The 14,922-nt window shown below is 44.9% G+C and overlaps 1 pseudogene; it reads right to left on the minus strand.

The window, feature by feature from the left end:
• The window catches only part of LOC138498090 (zinc finger protein 850-like), a 376,054-nt pseudogene that overhangs the window by 343,514 nt on the left and 17,618 nt on the right, over nt 1–14,922 (minus strand).

A 14,922-nucleotide genomic window follows, 5' to 3' on the forward strand; every position in this document is an offset into this window, starting at 1 on the left:
TCTTGAATGGTTCTGGTCCTCCAGTCCAACAAAGAAGCTGGAGTACTCAGGGGAGAATGTCCATTTTACATATTATATGCAGTTCTGGTTGTCTTTCAGATGAAAAGTGTCCATCATCTGCTCATAGAGTTCCAAATGTTCCAAAACAGAATATTTTACGTTGTTATGGTATGGGATTATGAAACTGTTCATGGCCTTAATCTGCCTAATGGGGTCTTTTGTCATAACTCTCTTGAGTTTGTTTGCCTTCTTTGGCTTAGTGACCCGAGTCCACTCGCCCTCAGATTCAGAGGCGCTGCTACTTGAGATCCCCTCCTGATCATCTAGGCGCTCCCAGATTCTGTTAGTTTGAGATGGGTTTGCAGAATGGTGGGGCCTAGTTTCTCCACTCTTGTGGGGGACAGGAGAGTAGTCTTCTGACTCCTCCCTGCTCCCAGGGTTGGCAGAGTATTCCCCCCACAGCCCTAATTGGGTAGAGGTCTTCAGGATGCTATTTCTGGGCCTCATTTCATTCAGTTTTCCATCTAATTGAACCAACTGGTCCTTTGGAAGGTAGTATTTCTGTGGATCTAATTCCCTGACTCTCTCCTCATAGGAGACTTCCTTGTGAGAGACATCAGCCTTAATGTTTGGGTATCTGTACAGGGACGCTCGTCCTTCAATTTCTGGGGGGCGCTGATCTCTCAGTTCCATCATTCTAACCCTATTGAATTCTGCCGGCCTCATGGTTTTGGGCTCATGAGAACCGGTAGTGATGAAGTTGGCAGTGTTCACAGTATTAAATGGGTTTGAGTCCCTTAGTACAGAGGTCATTATACCATGATCGTCCCGGGAGGATAGCTCAGCTGCAATGTGTTCGCCTCGGAAGCAAGACGACACAAAGCAATACAGGTTCGATCCCCGGCACCACGCTTAGAAACCTCTGGGTATGTAAGCGCGTTATAAATACGCAACTAAGAAAAAAAAACATTAACGCAACAAAAAAAAACAATTCTTGTAACAGTGTTTCGATGTCCGCGGGCTGTGCGAGCGCTTTAAAAATGCAAATAAATAAAATTAAAATAAATGATCAGGGGTTACCCTGTTCCTCTCTACCTGTTCGGGGTCCCTCCAGTTAGGATTAAATCTAGCACCCTCTTTCTCTAACCTCGCTAGTTTCTCATTCTCAGTCCCTGCTTCTTGATAATAAGCAAAGATCTCAGCCTTTTGTTCAGCTATCAAGGTTTTACTGGCCTCTATGACCCGCTCTTGCGCTGCCACTTGTTTGTGGAGCCCATCATTCTTTTCACAGAGGGCCTCATTGTCTCTCTGCACTTCCTGTATGGTTTGGGAATAATTAGACCATTTCTGTTGCAGGATACTCACCTCCTGAGTTTGTGCATCTTTGGTCTGGGTGTTCTCTTCCAGAGCACCTTCTACCCGTCTGACGTGCTCCAGTACATTCCCATACTCTGTTTTGAGTTCATTTAGTTTCTGGAGGGCTAACTCACTTGCCTGTGACTCTATTTTTAATGTGCTTACTTCCTGGCATAGGGCATCTCTCTCCTGACTTAGGGTGCCCCTCTGTCAGCCAGGTCATCCCTTTGATGCTTGATGGTATTTATTTTTGGGCGCTCCTGATCAAATTCTGCTTGAGAGTGGAGGTCTCTCATAATCAGTTTATTATTTTCCTCTTTCAACCTTTCGACCTGGTCTTGCAACATGGTTATTTGTCTTGAGCAGACCCTGTTATAGGTTAATTGTTTAGTCAGCTTCTGTTGACTATCTTCCAGGGAGTCAACCTTTTCCTGACACTCTAGTCTTAATGCGTCTAATTGGGCCTCTTGGTCTACATTATTCTGTTGTTGGAGGACCGAGTCCTCTTTTCATTTTTTTTATGTAATTTACAGATTCTACCTCCAACTCTTGGCTCTTTTGTAATTCTTGTTCTGCTAATTTTAGTTCAGCGTGGATTTGATTTAATAGTTCAGATTGATTCTGCGCTAGAGTTTCATTTACCTCCTGCTTTTTATCCGCATCACTCCCATGCGGAGATACATGTAGGCCGTGATTCTGGCAATTTTGATTTGCTTCTATTTAGTTTGTGGGGTCATATATAATTCACTCAAAGCTTGGTGTAATAGGCCACTGTCCTGCCATGTATCCAGGCTCATGACGGTGACGTGTTGTGTTATTTCTTGTAGCCAGACTTTTTCATCCTGTTCTGTCCACTCACCTCTGACAAATAGCTTGTGCAGAAGGTGCTCCCTAGCATATTGATTTCTACTACGGTCATTTTGGAAATGTTCTTTCTTTATTAATGTATTTATTTATGTAAGTGTAACCTGTATTCTGCTGCTTTTCTGTCTATTTTGGGGTTGATTTTAGTTTTACTTTTATGGACAGGCCTGGTACTTAGAGTATTTGTTTTGTGGTGGCAGTTGTACAATGTAACAATGTAAACCAGTATTCCCACCACACAAAGTATCACTACCTTGCAGGTTAGTCTGCTGTTTTAGACTATCACGGGTGGCAACCAAACCCAAATCCTGGCTTACAAACCCCCAAGTTTGTTAAGGATTTCAATCAAGCAACACACATCTTGGTCTCTGCCTAGTATTTGGCACACAATTGAGATGCTTTTCTCCTGATTTTATGCAGATTCAATTTTGAGATGGTACACCACTCATATCACACCTCCTTTTCAAATACCCCGGGTCACAATAGACCATGAACCAGGCTGGTTGACAAAATTCAATATTTATTTATTTATTTTAAAATTCAAAAGAAATCATACACATTAATATGGGGCAGCAATCACCACTTAGGTGATAATTACTATGAGATTGTGAGCAATGCACTGGGTTTAACCTTCTAGTGGAACATATACACAGCACAGCAGAATAGGAGCACTTTTTGATTTAGGAAAGATAGCACCCAAGTTAGGATTTCCCCCTGCAATGTTCCCTCAACCCACAAATAATCAATTCTGAGTGGATAAAAAGAGGCAGTGGGTAATCAGGAATACGAAACAGGAAACAGAATCCAAATCTGACCTTCGGTCCCCAAATAAGAGAAAAAAACGCCTTTTTAAATTTTAATTTTAAACCCCTTGCAATGTTATGAAATGACACTCGGAAATGGACAAATAAATAATGAATAATGAATGTGTGTTAAAATCCTTGAAGCAAATATAATTCCTCACTAAAGCAACAATGCAAAGACACCAACAATCACAAAGAATAGATTACCAAGAGCACATAGTTTGAAAATGAGTGGAACGTTTAAAACAGAATGCAGCCAAATGACACGTGTAAAAGTTGTGTTTCCCTTTCAATTTCCGTGTATATTTACTCAAAAGTTTTTACATAAAAAACGGGTGAAATACTCTGATTTGGAGTGCCGTTCTTGGCCTGAGGGAAAGATATATATCACAGGGACAATATGCAAGTGAAAGTAAGTCTCTAGCTGGTAAATTGGAGGAGTTATGCAAGATATAAAAAGGTGTGCTTTGAGTAAAATGAAGCCGTGGAATAGGAAATGAAATCATTTGTGACAAGAAAAGTTCTACTTTAAACTAGAGTATTCAGGCTAGACCACCAAAGATGGACACAGTAAGATCCAAGATTGATTTGCGACTTCAATCCCGTCACCCCAGCGCCCAACCCTGGCGGAAACCAGCCCGATCACTCGAAATATGACTAATGTCATAGGATTACAGAAGACAAAATTGAAAAGAGAGATGACGCTAGCACTAAAAATGAAGGGAAGGGTTGCACGAATAATTCTGACAGTTTTAACAAGTTATCAGGATAAGGATAGGATGACTTAGAGAGTGAGATAAGGACCAAGGCAAGCCAAGGTATGCTATAGATTTCTATGGGGTGGTGATTTATACTTACAGTCGACTTTTAGTTTTGGGATTTTTGGACCGTCAGTAGGGTTTGGTCACTACACAGCGTGGCAAACAGCAGGGCAGTTCTGTTCACCGGTTGGCACTTCTGGAATCGCAATTCTGGTCACTGGATACTAAAGGTCAGCTGAATGGCAGGATTGTAACAGGCATGCAGTTAGTGGGCAGAAAGCCAGGCTGGTTCAGGTTGCAAAAGGTACCACAGCTTTCCCCTTTTTAATGGGAGATTAGTGGGTTTTCAGAATTGAGGCCTTGCTGGGAATAGGATCAGCACTGCTTGGGTTTTGCAGTGGGTCCTGGAGTCGGGTCAGCAATGCTTTGGCCTTGTAGTTTGGTCTAGAATGATGAATGGAACAGGAACACAGTGCAGGAACTTCAGGAAGAGTTAGTGCCCAGAGACTTGTCAGGTGCTCTTATTTATAATGCATAGTGATATCATCGAAGTATATGGCTGGGCAGGGTCTGCTAAACAAGCCTCTACCAACTGGATTGGGCAATCAATGTTGGCTGCCTCCCCTAGGATGTGACTCAGTTTAGGGGTTGTACTTTTATGAGGTGAAAAGACTTCCCACAGACCTTTTTGACAAAAATCAGTCATAACAGAATTTACACATTTGTACAGTTGTGGCATATTACCCATTTACATGAGCAGGTTACATATTTTATGCAGACCATTCCACTCCAACTCTGAACTCTGTGAGACATTGTTTTGCCCCTATGAAACATTTTGGTAATTTTGAGTATGAAAGATTTGGCCTAAAATTCCATAACCTTATACACATGTGTGGTTTATCATAAGGGATGTAAGTATAAAAAATTACATTTGCAACATAGATGCTTTTCTTAGAATCCCCAATAATTTGCCATTTCTATTCTCAAGGTGCCAGTGACTTCTACAATGTCTCAAATTATAAAACACAAAATCACTTATAAACTGTGAGATTTTTACATTTTTACAAAGTCTTGCTGCAGAGATAAAAGTCTTTAAAGTTTATTTATAAAATAGTCTTTGGAAACAAATGGCAGTCCTTTGTTTCCCATATTTGGTCATAGTTTCCAAGCCACCCCGTGAAGGGCAGGGTCATCATGGAGATCTCCTCTGAAGCCTCCTGTATAAATCACAATGACGTGCAACTTTCTTTTCACATATCCTTGTCCTGGAAATTCCATTGTCAGTGGGCTCTAGAGTAGATTCTGTCCAGCCTAATAATTATCAATGGGGTGTTTGTATCCACTGTGATCCTTCCTATTGGCAGCAACCCCACCCCTCCAAGCAGAAACTTGTTTTGTTTTTCAACTTTCAAAATCCAGCCAATTTAGTTTAAAACCTTTTTTTTCTTATATTAGGTCCAGGATTAAAACAAGCCTGTGAAATAACCCATGTGTGTATTCTCACCAGCAACAACCCCATTCACATTGCTAGATAATGGCAGGCTTTAATTCAACCGTTTACTGTTTAAACACAGGCAGGCAGGGTTTACTGTTTAAACACAAGCATTTCTTTCCTTTTGTCTTGCGAAGCCCATTTCCTTTTACACGTGGTGCAAGCTGGCTCACCTGGCTAGGGCTGAGCTTGCCTTAAAAGTGCTGGGCTCACCCTGATATGGCTGGACTTGCCTTGATAGGGCTTAGCTTGTTGTGATATGACTTGACTCACTGTACTTGGGCAGAGCGTGACTAAATAGGGCAAGGCTTGTCTGAATAGGGCTGAACTTGGTTTTATAGGGCTGGGATCACCTTGATAGGGCTGGGCTTGCCTTGATAGATCTTGGCTTGCCTTGATAGATCTGGGCTTGCCCTGATATGGCTGGGCTTGCCCTGTTATCTCCCCCCTGCACCAAAAGCTGCCTCCCCTAATGCAGAGAAGATCTACAAGGCAATCAATATAGACAGGGCTGGTAAGAGCTGTCCAAAGATAAATAACATTTTCACCGTCAGAGAGAACCTTAACCCAAATGACTCATGGGAAATGTAGTTTTTGGCCTGTTTTTGCCTTTCTTGTCACCACACCAGGAGCTGGTGGTTTAACCAAAGAAGGTGAAACACTGAATGAATCCTCATATGAGATGGCAAATGCAATCGCACCACCGTATCTGAAACACATTGAACAATGGGATACGGTCTGATGAAGCAAGGCAAAACTTTACGAGACCCAAACAACTTAATGTGCTGAGTGGACAACCATACTCGATCTCCCAACACCTACTTAGGACTGGATCATCTTTTCCGAACTGCTTTCCTATTATGGACTACCTTGGCGTTGTCCAGATTTTGGCATGCCTTCTCTCGTATTTCAAGAAGCTCCAGCGTGCGTTCAGTAACTTTCGAGATCTTATTAAACCTTACAAGCCCCTTTGGCAACATTTGACAATCTTGGCCATACAGACAGAAATGAGGGGACATTCCCAATGAATCATGTTTGGCGTTATTATAACAGAACTCCACCACCAAAGAGACCGAACCAGCGAGGATTTGCTCTCGGCTAGAAAACACCTGAGATATTGCTCCATGGTCTGATTAACTCTTTCAGTTTCACCATCCGTCTGGGGATGGTAACTAGTGGATAATGTGCAGGAGATTCCGAGCAACTTACATAAAGCGCACCATAACCAAGTGGTGAATTGTGACCCCCGTTCGAATACTATTGTTCCTGGCAATCCATGCAATCTCGCTATATACTGCAAGAATAAGTCTGCCAGAGTACCGGCACTTGGAATACCATCACAAAGTATGAAATTAGCTTGTTTCATCAAATAGTCCACTAACACAAACATTGTATCGCAATCTCCATCTCGGGGCAGCTCAGTAACAAAGTCCATCAATACACACACCCATGGTTCTGTGGGAGTGGCCAATGGCTGCAGCAACCCAGCTTTCTTCACATGATCTGCCGTACACAAGTCTCACAACCTGCAACATATTCCTGTACCTGGGAGGCCCACACCTCGCACCAAAAATACTGTTGCACCAAATCTTGCGTTTTCTTGATGCCCACATGACCAGCCATTGGGGAATTATGGCACTAAACAAAGGCCTTTTTCCTCAATGAAACAACTTCTCCTCTTGATGAGGAAGACCCTCTCGTATGACTCTGGCCTTGCCCCTCTTCACCCACTCTGTCCACCCTTCCTTTGGAAAGTTCTGACATATCTCCCGAAGGACCTCCTGAGTCACTGCATCCACAATCTTCTCCACTGGAATGATACTTCGTTCCACTTGACACTGCCCTCCCAGATTTTTCTGCCTGGACAAAACATCTGCTTTTCTGTTGCTCCTACCCGGCCTGTATGTGACCACAAAGTCAAATTCCTCAAAGAATTGGTCCTTGCCGATCTTAAATACTGCGAATTCCTGTGATCAGTGATAATTAGTACTGGATGCCGGGCTCCCATTAAGTAATGACGCAATCCCAAAAAGGCTTTCCTGATTGCCAGAAGTGCCTTATACATAATGGCATACTTCTGTTCACAAGCTGTCCGAAATAGGCCACTGGATGTAAAATGCCCTCCCCATCTGCCTGTGACAAGATTCCCCCTATGGCCATAGTGGAGGCATCAGTCTCCACCTGAAACTGTTTCTGAGATTAGGGTGACATTGAATCGGGGCCTCCGTGAATGCTGCCTTTAACCTTACAAATGCTTTATCAGCCTCCTGATCCCAATGGAACTTGGTAGCTGTGGATACATTGACCCACTCAACACTATTTCCCCACATCACCAAGCTGCATTTGCGCAGAAACAGCAATATGGCTGCACTGGCTCCTGTGAGTGCCATGGCCTCAAAACTGAGCTTTGTAGCAACAACAAGAAAAAAATGGCTGCACCCTCCTGCCAAGCACACATCGGGCAGGATGGAACCAGGCGACACACTGAGGGAGCGTGCCAATGCGTTCTGACATATACAAAAGGAATAAAGTGAAATAGCAGAGTTGCTTTGCTGCAAAGCCCAAAACCCTATTAAAAAGGAAACTTTTTCACCTTTAAAAAAATGCTGCTGTGACGCTATTTCCATCTGTCCTTCCTTAAACCACTGTGATTAATAAGACCCTGCCAACCCAGTATATCTCCTTGTGCTTCAGCAAAACCAGGCATGATTTCTCAATGACAGGCCCTGTCAAACCAACTCTGAGGAAAATCAACAAGGAACCTCATTTTTACCCGCACGGGAAAACACGTTCATTTTCTTCACAAAGTATCAAAGATCAGTGGTTCAAAGGAACTTCATCTATCTGGGCCATGTCAATTTCAATACATCTGTGCTTCAGACAAAACCCCTGCACTCAAGAAAATAACTATGGCTGTAGGACTGAGTGGGAATTTGATGGAGATGCAAAATTGAATTTAAAAAGAAATGCCAGCAGTATATTTTTTGAAATTCATGTATCTTCAGCTCAATTATTGTTGAATATGTGTTTGTGAAAGTGTCAGGTGGATATTTGGAACAACCCTAAAGCCCGAAGGGAGGAAGCAGTTTTTGTGGTAAACTTTGTGTATCAAACCTATCAAGGAAAGGCCATTTCTATCAAGGCAAGCCTATTCCTGAATCCCTACTAAGGAAAGCCCAATCCTTATAATGCTAGCTAAGTCCTATTAAGGCAAGCTCAGAAGAGTTAAGACATGCCAAGACCGATGAAAGCAGGCTCTCCCTAGCAAGGTGAGCCCAGGTTTATTAAAGTGAAAGCAGCCATATCAATGCACACCCAGCCCCATCAAGGCAAGATGAGCCCTATTAGGTGACTGTAGCCCTGTCCAGGCAAGTCCAGCAATATCAGGGCACGTTCAGCACTATTAAGGCAAGCTCAGCCCCAGCTAGGTGAGCCCAGCTTTATTACGTCAATCTCAGCTCTATTGAGGCAAGCTGAGCCCTATTAGGTGACCGGAGCCCTATCCAGGCAAGTCCAGCCATATCAGGGCACGTTCAGCACTTTTAAGGCAAGCTCAGCCCCAGCAAGGTGAGCCCAGCTTTATTAAGGCAATCTTAGCTCTATTTTATTTATTTGATTTATAAAGCGCACAGAGCTGCCCTGAGGAATTGTGGCGCTGTTACAGCAGGCTTGATTTTAACATAGGTATGATGAAACATTCGGTTGCTATAGTAAAGAAAGAATAACTTCTTTGAGTGCAGTGGTGAACATAGCAGGTGGTGAGAGACTGAGTGGGTCTAAATGCAGAATGATAAGCTTTGCTATGGTTACAGTGCAAGCATACCTATGCATGATGGTTTGAAACATTAGCGGATAGAAAGGTTTTTAGGTTTTTGCAAAAGGTGGTGTAGGATTTTTCATTCCTTAGTGAGGTGGACAGGGCATTCCAGTTCATGGGTGCGAGGTGTTGGAAGCTAGACCCTCCGGCTTTGGTTCTTTTGAACATAGGAACATAGATCTGGTTAGCGCGGTGGGCTCTGGTGGGTCTGTTAGAGGAGTTTAGGGTGATTCTTTCCGAGTGATAGGGTGGGGTGGGGCATCTGACGTGAGGCATCTGTGTGTGATGGCCATTGCTTTAAAGAGTATGCGTTCCTTTACAGGTAACCAATGAGCATCTTTCCAGGCTTGAGAGATATGTTCCCTTTTGGGAATGGTCAGTGCTGCCCGGATTGCGTTGGTTTGGGTGGAGTTTTTTTAGATTGTTAGCCGAGGTGCTTAGGAATAGGGCATTACAGTAGTCCAGTTTGGTACCTATTGTGGTCTGGCGATGGATAGGCAGTTTTTGGTGGAGAGAAAAGGCTTGACTGCATTGATCACCTTGGCGGTGAGCGCTGAGGAGGAAGCTATGGCGTTGACTTGGCGGGACATGGATAGTGGGGCATCTAGGTGAACACCTAGGGTTTTGACAGTCTTGGAGACTGTGATGATGGAATTGTCGATGTTGAAGGATTTATATTGTGGGGGGAGTTTATTGAGAGTTTTGCTGGTCCCTACTAAGAGGATCTCAGTTTTGTCTCCGTTTAAGCAGAGGCCGTTGGCAGCCATCCACGTTTGGATAGCTGAGTGCATTTTGGTTAGGGCTGTCGCTGTATTAAGGGAAGCTGAGCCCTATTAGGTGACCGGAGACCTATCCAGGCAAGTCCAGCCCTATCAGGGCACATTCAGCACTATTAAGGCAAGCTCAGCCCCAGCAAGGTGAGCCCAGCTTTATTAAGGCAATCTCAGCTCTATTAAGGCAAGCTCATCCCTAGCAAGGTGAGCTTAGCCCTATTGAGGCAAAGCCTAGCCTTGTCAAGGCGGGGACTGCCTTATTGAGGAATCTCTATTACAGCAAGTCCAGTCAAATCAAGGCAAGACAATCCATAAAAATTCAAGCCCAGCCATATCAAGGCAAGACCATCCCTACATCTGTGCTATGGAAAGTCCAGTCCTATCAAGGGAAGCCCAGTCCTATCAAGTCAGGTCCACCTCTACAACGGTACCATGGGAAGCCCAGCAGAGTTAAGGGAATCCCAGTCTTATTAATGCTAGCCTATGCCTACCAAAGCAAGCCCATCATTATCAAGGAAAGCCCATCCCTGCCAAAGCAAGACCATTGCTCATTCCCTACCATGGCAATCCCAAGCCTTTTAGTGGTCGCTCAGTCCTATTAGGGAAGCTCAATCCTATTAAGGCAATCCCATACCAGTGAAGGCAAGAACAGCCCCACTGGGCTAGCTCAGTTGTAAGGCAAGCTCAGCAAGCCCAGCAAGCCCAGCCCAAGTAATTTGAGTTTATTGCTTTAATGTGCTTTGTTGGCCTCAGAAAAAGCACCCCTTTGTCCTGCCAAAGTCTTTTCGGTGCCCTCCAGAAGTGGAAAATGCCTGGCCTTTCCAGGCACGTTATAATAAAAATAATAATAAGGCACATCACGGGGAGGTTGTTCTGGAGTATTGAGGAATTATGGAAGTTCTCAATCTTGAGTTGAAGCTAATTCAAGAATTGTTCATATATTAATGACTCTTCAATTCCTTGTTACTCTCTGTTATACGCTGGTGCTGCTTACAGGTTCACTGGGCCTCTTGCTTGGATCTTGAAGCCACACTGATAACAGGGGACTTGAGAAGTTGATGTAGAGCAGGGAACCAACCCAACACCCTACCCTAATTCAGGAAGAGGGGTCAGTGCTGAGTCAATTCCCAACATCATGGGACAGCACTTCCCTGATTTGCATGGCATTGGAATAGTGCAAGCACTGACAGGGCAGGTCACAGCGAATACGATGGTGCAAGATGGTCACTTGGGTTGAGCCAGAGGAAAACGAAGGGCACAACCCATAAGGGCTCCACAGGTGCATCAACAGATGGTGGAGGAAGGCTATGTGGGTTCACCAGGCAGACAGATAACCAGACAAAAGACTGGCTGGCAGGCAAGAGGGATCCCCATGACAAACAGGGAAAAGGCAGAATAAGAGCATCAAGGCAGGCAGTTAGAGCAATGGGGAATCGGGGGAGAAAGTTGGCCAGGAATCAAGAGGGAACATGAAGGCAAGGGAAAAGGCAGGTGACAAGCAGGGCAAGGCAAAATGCAGGATCCTAGCAGGGCTAGGCATAACAAGGAACACAAGGAGCATAAAGGTGCGGCAAACGGACTAGCCGGGAACTGCTTTGAGACACACAGAGCCAACCAGCTCGGTTTCTGAAATAGTGCTGCAGGACAATAGCGAGACTTGAAGGGCAAGCGGACGCAACCGTGTAACCATCAGTACTGTGCATGCACGGAAGTACAAACCAAGCTTTCAGCGCATGCGCAGTGCAGCTCCCAAATGAGCGGAACACTGCAGAGTACCATTGCAGAAAAAACCCACTGTGGATACATGCGCCAGGATGGGAGATCCTGCGAGCCCCGAGTCGCCACACAGGATGACAGGTAAATGGGATGACACTATGCTCCCTCCCAGGAAAGCGCAGAGCCCTGGGCTTCCCCGGGTACCTGCAGAAGAACTTGTGGACCAGGCATGGTGCATGGACATTGGAACACGGCTCCCAAGAGCGATCAATGGCAGGATAGCCCTTGCAATCAACCAGATATTGAAGCACTCCACGCCGGATTCGCAAGTCACAGATCTCTTTTACCTCAAATTCCAGGACACCCTGCAGGAACGGCCATGGGTATCCTTTGACATGGATTTAAAAGGGATACCTGAAAGACCGGATGCACCCGCCAGGCCATGGGTAATAGTAGGCGAAAAGCGACTGAGGTCACCTTAAAAGGACCAAAAACCCGGAAGCCAGCTTAGTGGGGGGATTCCTGACTGGCAAATTCTTAGAGGAAATCCAAACCTGGTCTCCCACCTGAAACAAGGGCTCTGGTGTACGTCTCCTGTCTGCCTGTACACTCACGTGATCCTGTGCATCTGCCAAGGCTACCTTGCCCTTTAGATGTTGCTCCTGAATCCGAGCCACCACAATGTCCGCAGCCGCAATGTGACTGGGCATTACTGGCCGTAGAGGATGTAGTTTTGGATGTTGCCTGGTGGAGCAGTAGAAGAAACTCAGGTTAGTGGTTGAATGCATGGCATTATTGGATGCCACTTCTGCCATACCCAGTTGATGGTACCAATTGTCTTGGGTGGCATTTGCATAGCATTGTAGATACTGCTCCATGGTCTGGTTGGTGCGCTCGGTCTACCCGTTGGTTTGGGGATGATAGCCAGAGCTTAATGCCCGCAGGATACTTTGTAGTTTGCGCAATTGAATCCAGAAGTTGGAAACAAACTGAGAGCTCCGGTGAGACAGCATCTTCTCGGGTAAGCCATGCAGACAATAGACTGTGTAAAAATACCTATGCTGTCTGGGTTGCAGTAGGAATGGAAACCAGGGGTATGAAGTGTGCGGTCTTTGTAAAGCAGTCCACTACCACCTTGATACAAGTGTGGCCATCAGTTGCAGGAAGTACAATGATGTAATTCTTGGCAATAGTGTGCCATGGAAATGGTAGAATTACGGTGGGTTGTAATAATCCAAATGGACATTTGCGGCTGGTCTTATTCTGGTCACAGACCGGACAATACTCACGTAGTCGCGTACTTGGTCTGCCTATCCTGGCCTGCAAAACTGTCAGGCTATTAACTCTTGTGTGGCGTTCACCCCACTGTGTCCACTCATCTTGGCATCATGGAAACTGTGTTATACCACAGAACGAAGAGCTGTCGTTGGTATGTAAAACTGACCCCGAAATAACAGCAATCCATTCCTTTTGGTAATGTCAGATATTTGTAGAAGATCAGGCTTAGACGGGTATGTTGCTGTTTCTCGTAGGAAGGTCTGAAGGTATGGTTATACCCAACACATGAAGTGTTTTGGGGAGAGAATCAGCGTTTTGTTCTCTTATATCACTGGTACGGACTCCAAGGAATGTGACAGGGCATCAGCTTTCTGATTCATTTCACAGGGGCTGTAAATCACTTTGAAGTCAAATTGGGAAAAGATGAAGGCCCAACAGACTTGTCTGGACTTTCGGCAATGCAAGAACCGTAAACGCTGCAGGTTCTTATGGTTGGTTCATACCTCCATGATAAATCGACCCCCAAGGAGATGATGACACCATTGCTAGAATGCAGCTTTTATGGCTAATAGTTCTTTTTCGATTACAGAATATTTCCATTCACTCATAGTCCGTTTTCATGAACAATAGGTAATGGGAATGTACTGTTTGCGTCTCGTGGATGGGTTGCAGCAATACTGCCTCTACGGCAACATCGGAAGCATTGGTTTCCACTATGAACTGTACTTCTTCATTGGGATGGCATAAGATGGGTGCAGACGTGAATGTAGCCTTAAAATCTTCAAAAGCCAACCGGGCTCCTTCTCCCCAATCAAAATGCACCTTGATATTGGTCAGAGTGGTCAGTATTGAGACCACCCGGGAAAACTGCAAGATAAAGTGGTGGTAGAAATGTGTGAATCCCCAAATCTGCTTCAGTGCCTCAAGGGGTTGCTTTCATTGTTGAATGGTTTGGACCGTATTATGATCCATTTGAATACTGGCATTGCTGATAATGTATCCCAGGAATTCTATCTGTTCCTGGTGAAAAAGATATTTCTCAGGTATGGCGAATAAATGGTACTGGGGAAATCTTTGCAGGACTTGCTTAACATGTAATACGTGATGTTGAAGGGAAACCAAAAAAACAAAATGTCACCGAAGTAGACTCAGATGGTTAAACCAATAATATCAGAGAAGATGTCTGTGAAATGTTGGAAGACGGCCGGGGCATTACATAGTTGGGCACAACCAAAAAGGACTCCACAGGTACACTGGCAGATGGAGGAGGCAGGCTAGGTGGGTACCCCAGGCAGACAGGCATATAACCAAACAAAAGACTGTCTTGGCAGGTAAGAGGCTATTCCCAGGACAAACTGGGAACAGGCAGAATAAGAGGATCAAGGCAGGCACTCAGAGCAAAGGGGAAAACAGGGGAAAATGCTGGCTAGGAATCAACAGGGAGCAGGAAGGCAAGGGAAAAGGCAGAAGACATCCATGGCAAGGCAAGAGACATCCAGGGCAAGGCAAAAGATAGGAGCCGAGCAGGGCAAGGCAAAACAAGGAACACAAGGAGCATAAAGGTGCAGCAAATGGACTAGCCGGAAACCACGTTGAGGCTCGCTGAGCCAACCGGCTTGTTTCCTGAAATAGTGCTGCAGGGCGAAAGCGAGGCTTGGAGGGCAAGCGGAAGCAACCTTGTAGCCCTCAGGACTGTGCATGTGCAGAACGACGAACACAGCCATCCGCGCATGCGCAGTGCCGAGATGATGGTGTCGTCCATATGAGCGGAACCCCACAGGGTACTGTTGCGGATAAACCCTCATCATGGATACATGCACCAGAATGGGACCCTGCGAGCCCCCAGTCACCACACGGGACAGCCGGTAAGTGGCATGAGACTCTCTTTATCTCTTAAAGGTAAGAAGTACTTGTAGAATAAGATAATTAATATTGCTTCTTAAAGGATTTACAAATTATACAGGCATGAAATTAGACAGTAAATAGAAATGTTGGACTTTATGTTATCCTAAACCTTTTAAACAAACAAAAAATAATGATGGGATTTTTCAAAGTTGGCCTT

This window comes from Ambystoma mexicanum, chromosome 5q (genome assembly GCF_040938575.1).
Source record: "Ambystoma mexicanum isolate Mex_15411 chromosome 5q, UKY_AmexF1_1, whole genome shotgun sequence".
Classification (NCBI taxonomy): Eukaryota; Metazoa; Chordata; class Amphibia; order Caudata; family Ambystomatidae; genus Ambystoma; species Ambystoma mexicanum.